The sequence below is a fragment of the Salmo trutta genome, chromosome 13, assembly GCF_901001165.1.
Source record: "Salmo trutta chromosome 13, fSalTru1.1, whole genome shotgun sequence".
Classification (NCBI taxonomy): Eukaryota; Metazoa; Chordata; class Actinopteri; order Salmoniformes; family Salmonidae; genus Salmo; species Salmo trutta.
This window is the reverse complement of record NC_042969.1, coordinates 81443248-81452503: the sequence shown is the minus strand read 5'-3', so window position 1 is coordinate 81452503 and position 9256 is coordinate 81443248. Positions and strand designations below refer to the sequence as shown.

At 42.1% G+C, this 9256-nt stretch overlaps 1 protein-coding gene across 1 annotated transcript in view; it reads left to right on the top strand.

Annotated features, from left to right (window-relative positions):
- The first annotated feature begins 1426 nt into the window (after window positions 1-1426).
- Window positions 1427-9256, top strand: part of relt (RELT TNF receptor) — a 50424-nt gene continuing 42594 nt past the window's right edge. Inside the window, exon 1 of the mRNA XM_029773761.1 lies at window positions 1427-1564. The gene's annotated coding sequence lies outside the window, so the exon portion shown is untranslated. The remainder of the gene's footprint in view (window positions 1565-9256) is intronic.

The window sequence follows — 9256 nt, the reverse complement described above, 5'->3', positions numbered from 1 at the left end:
CAAAGTAATTTTAGAGAATTTGTCAGTACGTCCAACCGGCCTCATAACCTCAGACCACATGTAACCACACCAGCCCAGGACCTCCACATCCGGCTTCTTCACCTGCGGGATTGTCTGAGACCAGCCACCCGGACAGCTGATGAAACTGGGGGTTTGCACAACCAAAGAATGTCTGCACAAACTGTCCAAAACCATGTTAGGGAAGCTGATCTACGTGCTGATCCTCACCAGGGTCTTGACCTGACTCCAGTTCAGCGTCGTAACCGACTTCAGTGGGCAAATGGCCACTGGCACGCTGGAGAAGTGTGCTCTTCACAGATGAATCCCAGTTTCAACTACCGGGCAGGTGGCGTCAAGTGGTTTGCTGATGTCAACGTTGTGAAGGAAGTGGTCCATGGTGGTGGTGGGGTTATGGTATGGGCAGGCCTTGCTGATGTCATCGTTGTGAAGGAAGTGGTCCATGGTGGTGGTGGGGTTATGGTATGGGCAGGCCTTGCTGATGTCATCGTTGTGAAGGAAGTGGTCCATGGTGGTGGTGGGGTTATGGTATGGGCAGGCCTTGCTGATGTCATCGTTGTGAAGGAAGTGGTCCATGGTGGTGGTGGGCTTATGGTATGGGCAGGTCCTAACAAAAACATTTTTAGGGTGGATTTTTATCGATGGTGATTTGGATGCACAGAGATACCGTGACGAGATCCTGAGGCCCATTGACGTGCCATTCATCAGCCACCATCACCTCATGTTTCAGCATGATAATGTACGGCCACATGTCACAAGGATCTGTACACAATTCCTGGAAGCTGACAATGTTCCATTAGGGCCTAATGAATTTATTTCTATTGATGTTTTTTCTATTATGAATTGTAACTCAGTGAAACTGTTGCATTTATATTTTTGTTCAGGCCCAGTGTCATGTACAGTGCAAGCATTCTTTTTGAATAGTCTACCCACAATAAAGGACATGCAGTTTTGTTTCCATCATATATTTTCAACTTTGTGTTGATTTTGCAGAAGTTATGGCAAAGACATTCTTGATATTTAATCAAGCCCTTTAGTAGTCTGGTACAAGCAGCGTATAGGCCAAGTCAGTAAGGTTAGTAAAGTCAGGTGGCCAGGTGTTTGGAAACTATGTTTGCGAGCCTTTGTCATAACAAAGCTTTAGGCGCCCTGATGATTCGCGAGCAGCCTGTTATGAGGTTAGGCGGGTGAATCCCGACAGATGGCTCCCGGTCCCGTTAACTCACCGGCGTTGCCGTCCCGGTGCGCGTGGATTCCCCGCATTTACTCGTGATGAGTTCAGCAGCAGCAGAGGAGGCGCGCGGAAAGAAAACATGGTCTCACTCCACTCGGGTTTCAGCCGGTGACGTAGCGGCCTGTGAACTCACCAAGAGAGTTTACTGTATTTACATTTCTGGATCACAGAGAGCTCACGAGGGGTAGGCCTACTTCCTACCGGCATTTTCTTTTCATGTTTTTAAAACATCCCTTATATATATGCAGTATGCGGATATCTGACCATGATCTTCCCAGACCACTGATTTAGCCCTATTTATCCGCTAATCTGGTAAGTGTATAAACTTTTAGTTTATGGGTTTGCTTGTTTCATATTGGAGAATCGTTTTTTCTGTCTCTCCTGCTATTGTTTTGACAGCTTTTACAATATTTTACGACCCATATCGCTAAAACAGTAATATTGTGCATCAATTAGCCCCTTTCTATAGGCTATAGGTTTGTACTTGTAGGGCTGGTTCTTATAATGAAAATGTTTCCTTTCCGAATAAATGTAATATGAGTTGTGATGTTTTATTTTGCTATAGCAGTCACTAGTTTCCCCGCATTGTGTTATTTATAAAGACGGAAAGTATATGTACCACTTTGTTTAGTGATATTCACTGAAACGATGTCACCACGAGTTGACGCTCTTGTTCAAGTTTATCCCAATATGATCATTGTGTTATGTAGTCCATGTTAAGAATAGGCTAGTGTAGCACATTTTGATGGTGTCTGTGTGTCGTGTTGCCCTGTCTGAGTCTGTTGGATAGTACAATGAAAGTAACTGGCGCATTTTGTGAGACGCATCTCCCCAGGCTCTGCAGACAATGCGGTGTCCTAGTCAGCAATGTTGTAATGTCACACGGCGAGTGGAAATATGGACCGCGCATGATGCCACGTCTTTATGACTCGTGTGTCGCATGTAGCCTAGATGAGCTTGAGCAGTAGGCAAGGCTTGGTTATATCCAGCTGAAACGCCGTGGTGTTATGCCGCACTAAACATTGGTTTTCATAGTTAGAAAGTTGTCAACTTAGAGAGAGGGCCTTTGTCAAAATGTCTGTACTCAGTTCTATGCTCTCCGACAGTCTGTCTGTGAATGACACGTTTTATGTGAGATGTGATCCGTTACATTGTAACTATGTTCTTGTCCTATCTGTGGCGCACGCCTCCCCTGGCACTCCACCACGCACTGCCACGCATGGGTGCGTGATGAACTCACTGTAGCCTATTAAACATGGGTGAAACCCTAGAATCCCCTTTCCGTGCTGGATCAGTCTTTCAGGGTTTCCAATAGTTACCACAGCCACAAGGTCAAAATTGTCTATATCATAAAAATGTATGAAAACAAAAATTAGCTTTCTGTTCTTTATTTCAGTTTATGCATAAGGTCATTTGTGTGGTTAGGTTTACGATCACATTTTACGAAGATAAATTGTAGAAATAATCGGGTTTATTACTTTATGGCTGTGGTAACTAGTGACATCCGTCTCCGTGGATAGGCTTCTCACTACAGGTTAGTATCACAGACCCAGGTTGAATTAATCCACAGGTAGGTTTCAATGAAGTATATAAACCCTGGATTGCTGATGCTATGTATTGGCCAATGAGAGGCTTTAAAGCCACCGGTCGGCCATATTGGCACTCTTCAGAAGAAGCAGGCCTCCATAGGAAGTCATTGAATTCTATATTATGTAAAGTACTGTAGAAGTCCAATATTTGTTTCAAGGACAAAATTACATGTATTTAAGTATTTTTGTTGTTGTGGGGGCAGTAAAATTAAAACCTTCTAAAAGTATACTTAAATTTTAAAACAAATATTTTAAATGTCCTTATGTTTAACTCACATAATATAATTAAAACGTATGTATTAAGGTGTCTGTAATATAATAAACGTGCCAAAAACAAATGTAGACATGAATAATTACATTTCTATGCATTCTAAAATATTTTTTATAACGGAGGGGGAGTACCAAGATGGAGGTGTGGTAGCTTCAAAACTGCGTCCCCTGGCTGTCATCTTGTGTATATATAAATCACTTGTAGGTTTAGGTTTAATTCTGGTTCAGTTAGTCAATAACTAAATATGTGATTTCAACTAAGTTAGACTGAACTTAAATTACATGCCTGTGACTCCATATTTAAATTGAGTCAACGGTGGTAATGTCATCTGACATAACTTTGATACCCACACTATCGTAGTCTTGACCTAAGAGGACTTATCTGGGCCGGTGGACACCAGCTCAAAGGTACCAGTTGCAGAGATAACTATTCAATCTTCAACAATAAATTGTTTTTGGTTGGTTAGTTTGTGATGCTTTGTTATTGCCAACAGTGAATAACAATGACCTGTTAGTCTCTGACGCTGTCCACGGGTGTGACCTACTAATTATGCCATAATTGTTCCATCATTGTAATGCCTTACCTACTGGGTGTGTTTTGCCATTCAACTTAGGCCTATCTGTAATATCTATTTGTCTGTGTGGGTTTAAGCAGACCAAGATGGATTACCTCTGGGCATAACTGTCAATCTATTATCTGTTATTGAATGGGCACAGACTTCAACCAGCCACTATTTTAGACATGTAATTCCTCTGATAACCATCTCCTTCCATTGCCCACAAAAGGCAAACAGCCCAGCAGTGAGTTAAAGAGTTTGTGATGTTCTCAGAGGAGGACATACTGTATCAGCATTAACCCTGCTGACACACACCCATACACACACACACACGCGCAAACACACACACACACACACACACACGTACAATGGACACAGACACTGATGCTCCTGAAGCTTTCTCCAAGAGGAGAGTAATGTTATCATGCAGACCAAATTCTTGGCAGAAAGTTCCATTGTGGAGGGCCAAATTCCTGCTTTGGTATATTAATAGGACCCCTGCCACTGCAGGAGAGGAGAGGGTATTTCATAACTCACTCCTCTCTCTCTGTTGGTCGGTCAGTCGGACTCCCTGCTAGAGGCCTGGTAGTATTCAGACCCCTTGACTTTCTCCACATTTTATTACGTTACAGCCTTATTATAAAATTGATTAGAAAAACATTTCCTCATCAATCTACACACAATTCCCCATTATGACATCACAATACCCCATAATGACATCACAATACCCTATAATTAGAAAGCAAAACAGGTTTTTAGAGATGTTTGCAGATTTATAACAAATAAAAATACCTTATTTACATAAGTATTCAGACTCTTTGCTATGAGACTGGAAATTGAGCTCAGGTGGATCCTGTTTCCATTGCTCATCCTTGATGTTTCTACAACTTGATTGGAGTCCACCTGGGGTAAATTCAATTGATTGGACGTGATTTGGAAAGGCACACACCTGTTTATACAGTGGCTTGCGAAAGTATTCACCCCCCTTGGCATTTTCTCTATTTTGTTGCCTTACAACCTGGAATTAAAATTGATTTTTTTGGGGGGGTTATATCATCTGATTTACACAACATGCCTACCACTTTGAAGATACACAATATTTTTTATTGTGAAACAAATAAGAAATCAGACAAAAATAAAAACTTGAGCCTACTTAACTATTCACCCCCCCAAAGTCAGTACTTTGTAGAGCTGCCTTTTTGCAGCAATTACAGCTGCAAGTCTCTTGGGGTATGTCTCTATAAGCTTGGCACATCTAGCCACTGGGATTTTTGCCCATTCTTCAAGGTAAAACTGCTGCTGCGCCTTCAAGTTGGATGGGTTCCGCTGGTATACAGCAATATCTAAGTCATACCACGGATTCTCAATCGGATTGAGGTCTGGGCTTTGACTAGGACATTCCAAGACATTTAAATGTTTCCCCTTAAACCACTCGAGTGTTGCTTTAGCAGTATGCTTCGGGTCATTGTCCTGCTGGAAGGTGAACCTCCTTCCCAGTCTTAAATCTCTGGAAGCCTGAAACAGATTTCCCTCAAAAATGTCCCTGTATTTTGCGTCATCCATCATTCCTTCAGTTCTGACCAGTTTCCCAGTCCCTGCCAATGAAAAACATCCCCACAGCATGATACTGCCACCACCATGCTTCACTGTGGGGAGGGTGCTCTTGGGGTGATGAGAGGTGTTGGGTTTGCACCAGACATAGCGTTTTCCTTGATGGCCAAAAAGCTCAATTTTAGTCTCATCTGAACAGAGTACCTACTTCCATATGTTTGGGGAGTCTCCCACATGCCTTTTGGCGAACACCAAACGTGTTTGCTTATTTTTTTCTTTAAGCTATGCCTTTTTTTCTGGCCACTCTTCCGTAAAGCCCAGCTCTGTGGAGTGTACAGCTTAAAGTGGTCCTATGGACAGATACTCCAATCTCCACTGTGGAGCTTTGCAGCTCCTTCAGGGCTATCTTTGGTCTCTTTGTTGCCTCTCTGATTAATGCCCTCCTTGCCTGGTCTGTGAGTTTTGGTGGGCGGCCCTCTCTTGGCAGGTTTGTTGTGGTGCCATATTCGTCCCAAATTTTTTTTAACGAATTTAATGGCGCTCCGTGGGATGTTAAAAGTTTGGGATATTTTTTTATAACCCAACCCTGATAACTTTGTCCCTGACCTGTTTGGAGAGCTCCTTGGTCTTAATGGTGCTGCTTGCTTGGTGGTGCCCCTTGCTTAGTGGTGTTGCAGACTCTGGGGCCTTTCAGAACAGGTGTGTATATACTGACATCATGTGACACTTAGATTGCACACAGGTAGACTTTATTTAACTAATTATGTGACTTTGAAGGTAATTGGTTGCACCAGATCTTATTTAGGGGCTTCATAGCAAAGTGGGTGAATACATATACACGCAACACTTTTCCGTTTTTATTTTATTTTGAATTTCTTTGAATCAAGTTATTTTTTTCACTTCACCAATTTGGACTATTTTGTGTATGTCCATTACATGAAATTCAAATACAAATCCATTTAAATTACAGGTTGTAATGCAACAAAATAGGAAAAACGCCAAGGGGAATGAATTATTTTTCTAGGCACTGTATAAGGTCCCACAGTTGACCGTTTGTGCTCTGACAGGTACTAAGCCACGAGGCCCAAGGAATTGTCCGTAGAGCTCAAAGACAGGATTGTGTCAAGTCACGGATTTGGGAAAGGTTACAAAAAAATCTGTGGTGTAAAGTACTTAAGTAAAAATACTTTAAAGTACTACTTAAGTCGTTTTTTGGGGTATCTGTACTTTACTATTTATATTTTGGGCTACTTTAACTTCACTACATTACTAAATAAAATGATGTACTTTTTACTCCATACATTTTCCATGACACCCAAAAGTACTCGTTACATTTTCAATGCTTAGCAGGACAGGAAAATGGTCCAATTCACGCACTTATCAAGAGAACATCCCTGGTCATCCCTACTGCCTCTGGCGGACTCACTAAACACAAATGCATATTTTATAAATTATGTCTGTGTTGGATCGTGCCTCTGCCTATCCATACATTTTTAAAACAAGAAAATGGTGCCGTCTGCTTTGCTTAATATAAGGAATTTAAAATGATTTATACTTTTGATACTTAAGTATATTTAGAACCAAATACCTTTTAGACTTTTACTGAAGTAGTATTTTACTGGGGGACTTCCACTTTTACTTGAGTAACTTTCTATTAAGGTATCTATAGTTTTACTCAAGTATGACAATTGGGTACTTTTTCCACCACTGCAAAAAATTAGACTTGAAAGGCACATCCTGTTTCCATTGATATTCCTTGAGATGATCATCAATCTACACACAATACACAATGACGAAACAAAAAATGCTTTTTATAAATTTTTGCAAATGTATTAATAAGAAAATATCACATTTACGTAAGTATTCAGACCCTTTACTCAGTACTTTGTTGAAGCACCTTTGGCAGCGATTACAGCCTCGAGTCTTCTTCGGTATGACGCTACAAGCTTAGCACACCTGTATTTTGGGAGTTTCTCCCATTCTTCTCTGCAGAACCTCTCAAGCTCTGTCAGGTTGAATGGGGAGCGTCGCTGCACAGCTATTTTCAGGTCTCTCCAGAGATGTTCGATCGGGTTCAAGTCCAGGCTCTGGCTGGTCACTCAAGGACATTCAGAGACTTGTCCCGAAACCACTCCTGCGTTGTCTTGGCTATGTGCCTAATGTTCATGTCCTGTTGGAAGGTGAACTTCCAGTCAGGTCCTGAGCGCTCTGGAGCAGGTTTTCATTAAGGATCACTCTGTACTTTGCTCTGTTCATCTTTCCCTCAATCCTGATTAGTCCCTGCCACTGAAAAACATCCCCACAGCATGATGCTGCCACCATGCTTCACCATAGGGATGGTGCCAGGTTTCCTCCAGACGTGATGCTTGGCATTCAGGCCAAAGTGTTCAATTTTGGTTTCATCAGACCAGAGAATCTTGTTTCTCATGGTCTGAGTCCTTTAGGTGCCTTTTGGCAAACTCCAAGCGGGCTGTGATGTGTCTTTTACTGAGGAGTGGCTTCTATTTGGCCACCCTACCATAAAGGCCTGATTGGTGGAGTGCTGCAAAGATGGTTGTCCTTCTGGAAGGTTCTCCCATCTCCACGGACGAACTCTGGAGCTCTGTCAGAGTGACCATCGGGTTCCCTGACCAAGACCCTTCTCCCCAGATTGCTCAGTTTGACCGACCGGCCAGCTATAGGAAGAGTCAAATTTCTTCCATTTAAGAATTATGGAGGCCACTGTGTTCTTGGGGACCTTCAATGCCACAAAACATTTTTGGTACCCTTTTCCAGATCCGTGCCTTGGCACAATCTTGTCTTGGAGCTCTACGGACAATTCCTCATGGCTTGGTTTTTCCTCTGACATGCACTGTCAACTGTGGGACCTTATATAGACAGGTGTGTGCCTTTTCCAAATCATGTCCAATCAATTGAATTTACCACAGGTGGACTCCAATCAAGTTGTAGAAACATCTCAAGGATGATCAATGGAAACAGGATGCACTTGAGCTCAATTTCAATTCTCATAGCAATGGGTCTGAATACTTATGTAAATAACGTATTTTTATTTTTTATAAATCTGCAAACATCTATAGAAACCTGTTTTGCTTTGTCATTATGGGGTATTGTGATGTCATTATGGGGTATTGTGATGTCATTATGGGGTATTGTGATGTCATTTTGGGGTATTGTGTGTAGATTGAGGATTTCTTTATTTTCTTTAATCGATTTTATAGTAAGGCTGTAAATTAACGAAATATGGAAAAAGTTAAATGTTCTGAATACTTTCCGAATGCACTGTATTCTTTGTGAGTTGTAGATCTTACTTTGATTCTCCTACACACCTAAAAAAAACTTTTTATACCCTGACTTAACATTTTGACCTGGTCTGATCATGTAGTGCCACACACCTTGGCGTGTGTGTGTGTGTGTGTGTGTGTGTGTGTGTTGTGGAGAGGGACACACGGGCATGGCTGGGCTATAATCAAGCTGTCCGGCTGTCCTGCCGCCCATAAATGGAGCAGATGGGAACACATCCAATAAGCCCGTGCCACTGCGGTCCCCATCCCAATGTCAGCCAGGAATATCCCTGCCAAGGAAGTTCCCACTTCAATCCCCTGAGTCTGAATCCGACCTGGACCCATTTCTCTGGACGCAGGGCATAGGAATGGTATAATTAAAGGAAAAACTCTGAGACACGAGCCAGAGGGGGAACTATTTCCAAAAACAGAATGCTGTATCCCATTGATCAGAGGGGAACTATTTCCAAAAACAGAATGCTGTATCCCAGTGATCAGAGGGGAACTATTTCCAAAAACAGAATGCTGTATCCCAGTGATCAGAGGGGAACTATTTCCAAAAACAGAATGCTGTATCCCAGTGATCAGAGGGGGAACTATTTCCAAAAACAGAATGCTGTATCCTATTGATCAGAGGGGGTACTATTCCCAAAAACAGAATGCTGTATCCCATTGATCAGAGGGGGTACTATTCCCAAAAACAGAATGCTGTATCCCATTGATCAGAGGGGAACTATTTCCAAAAACAGAATGCTG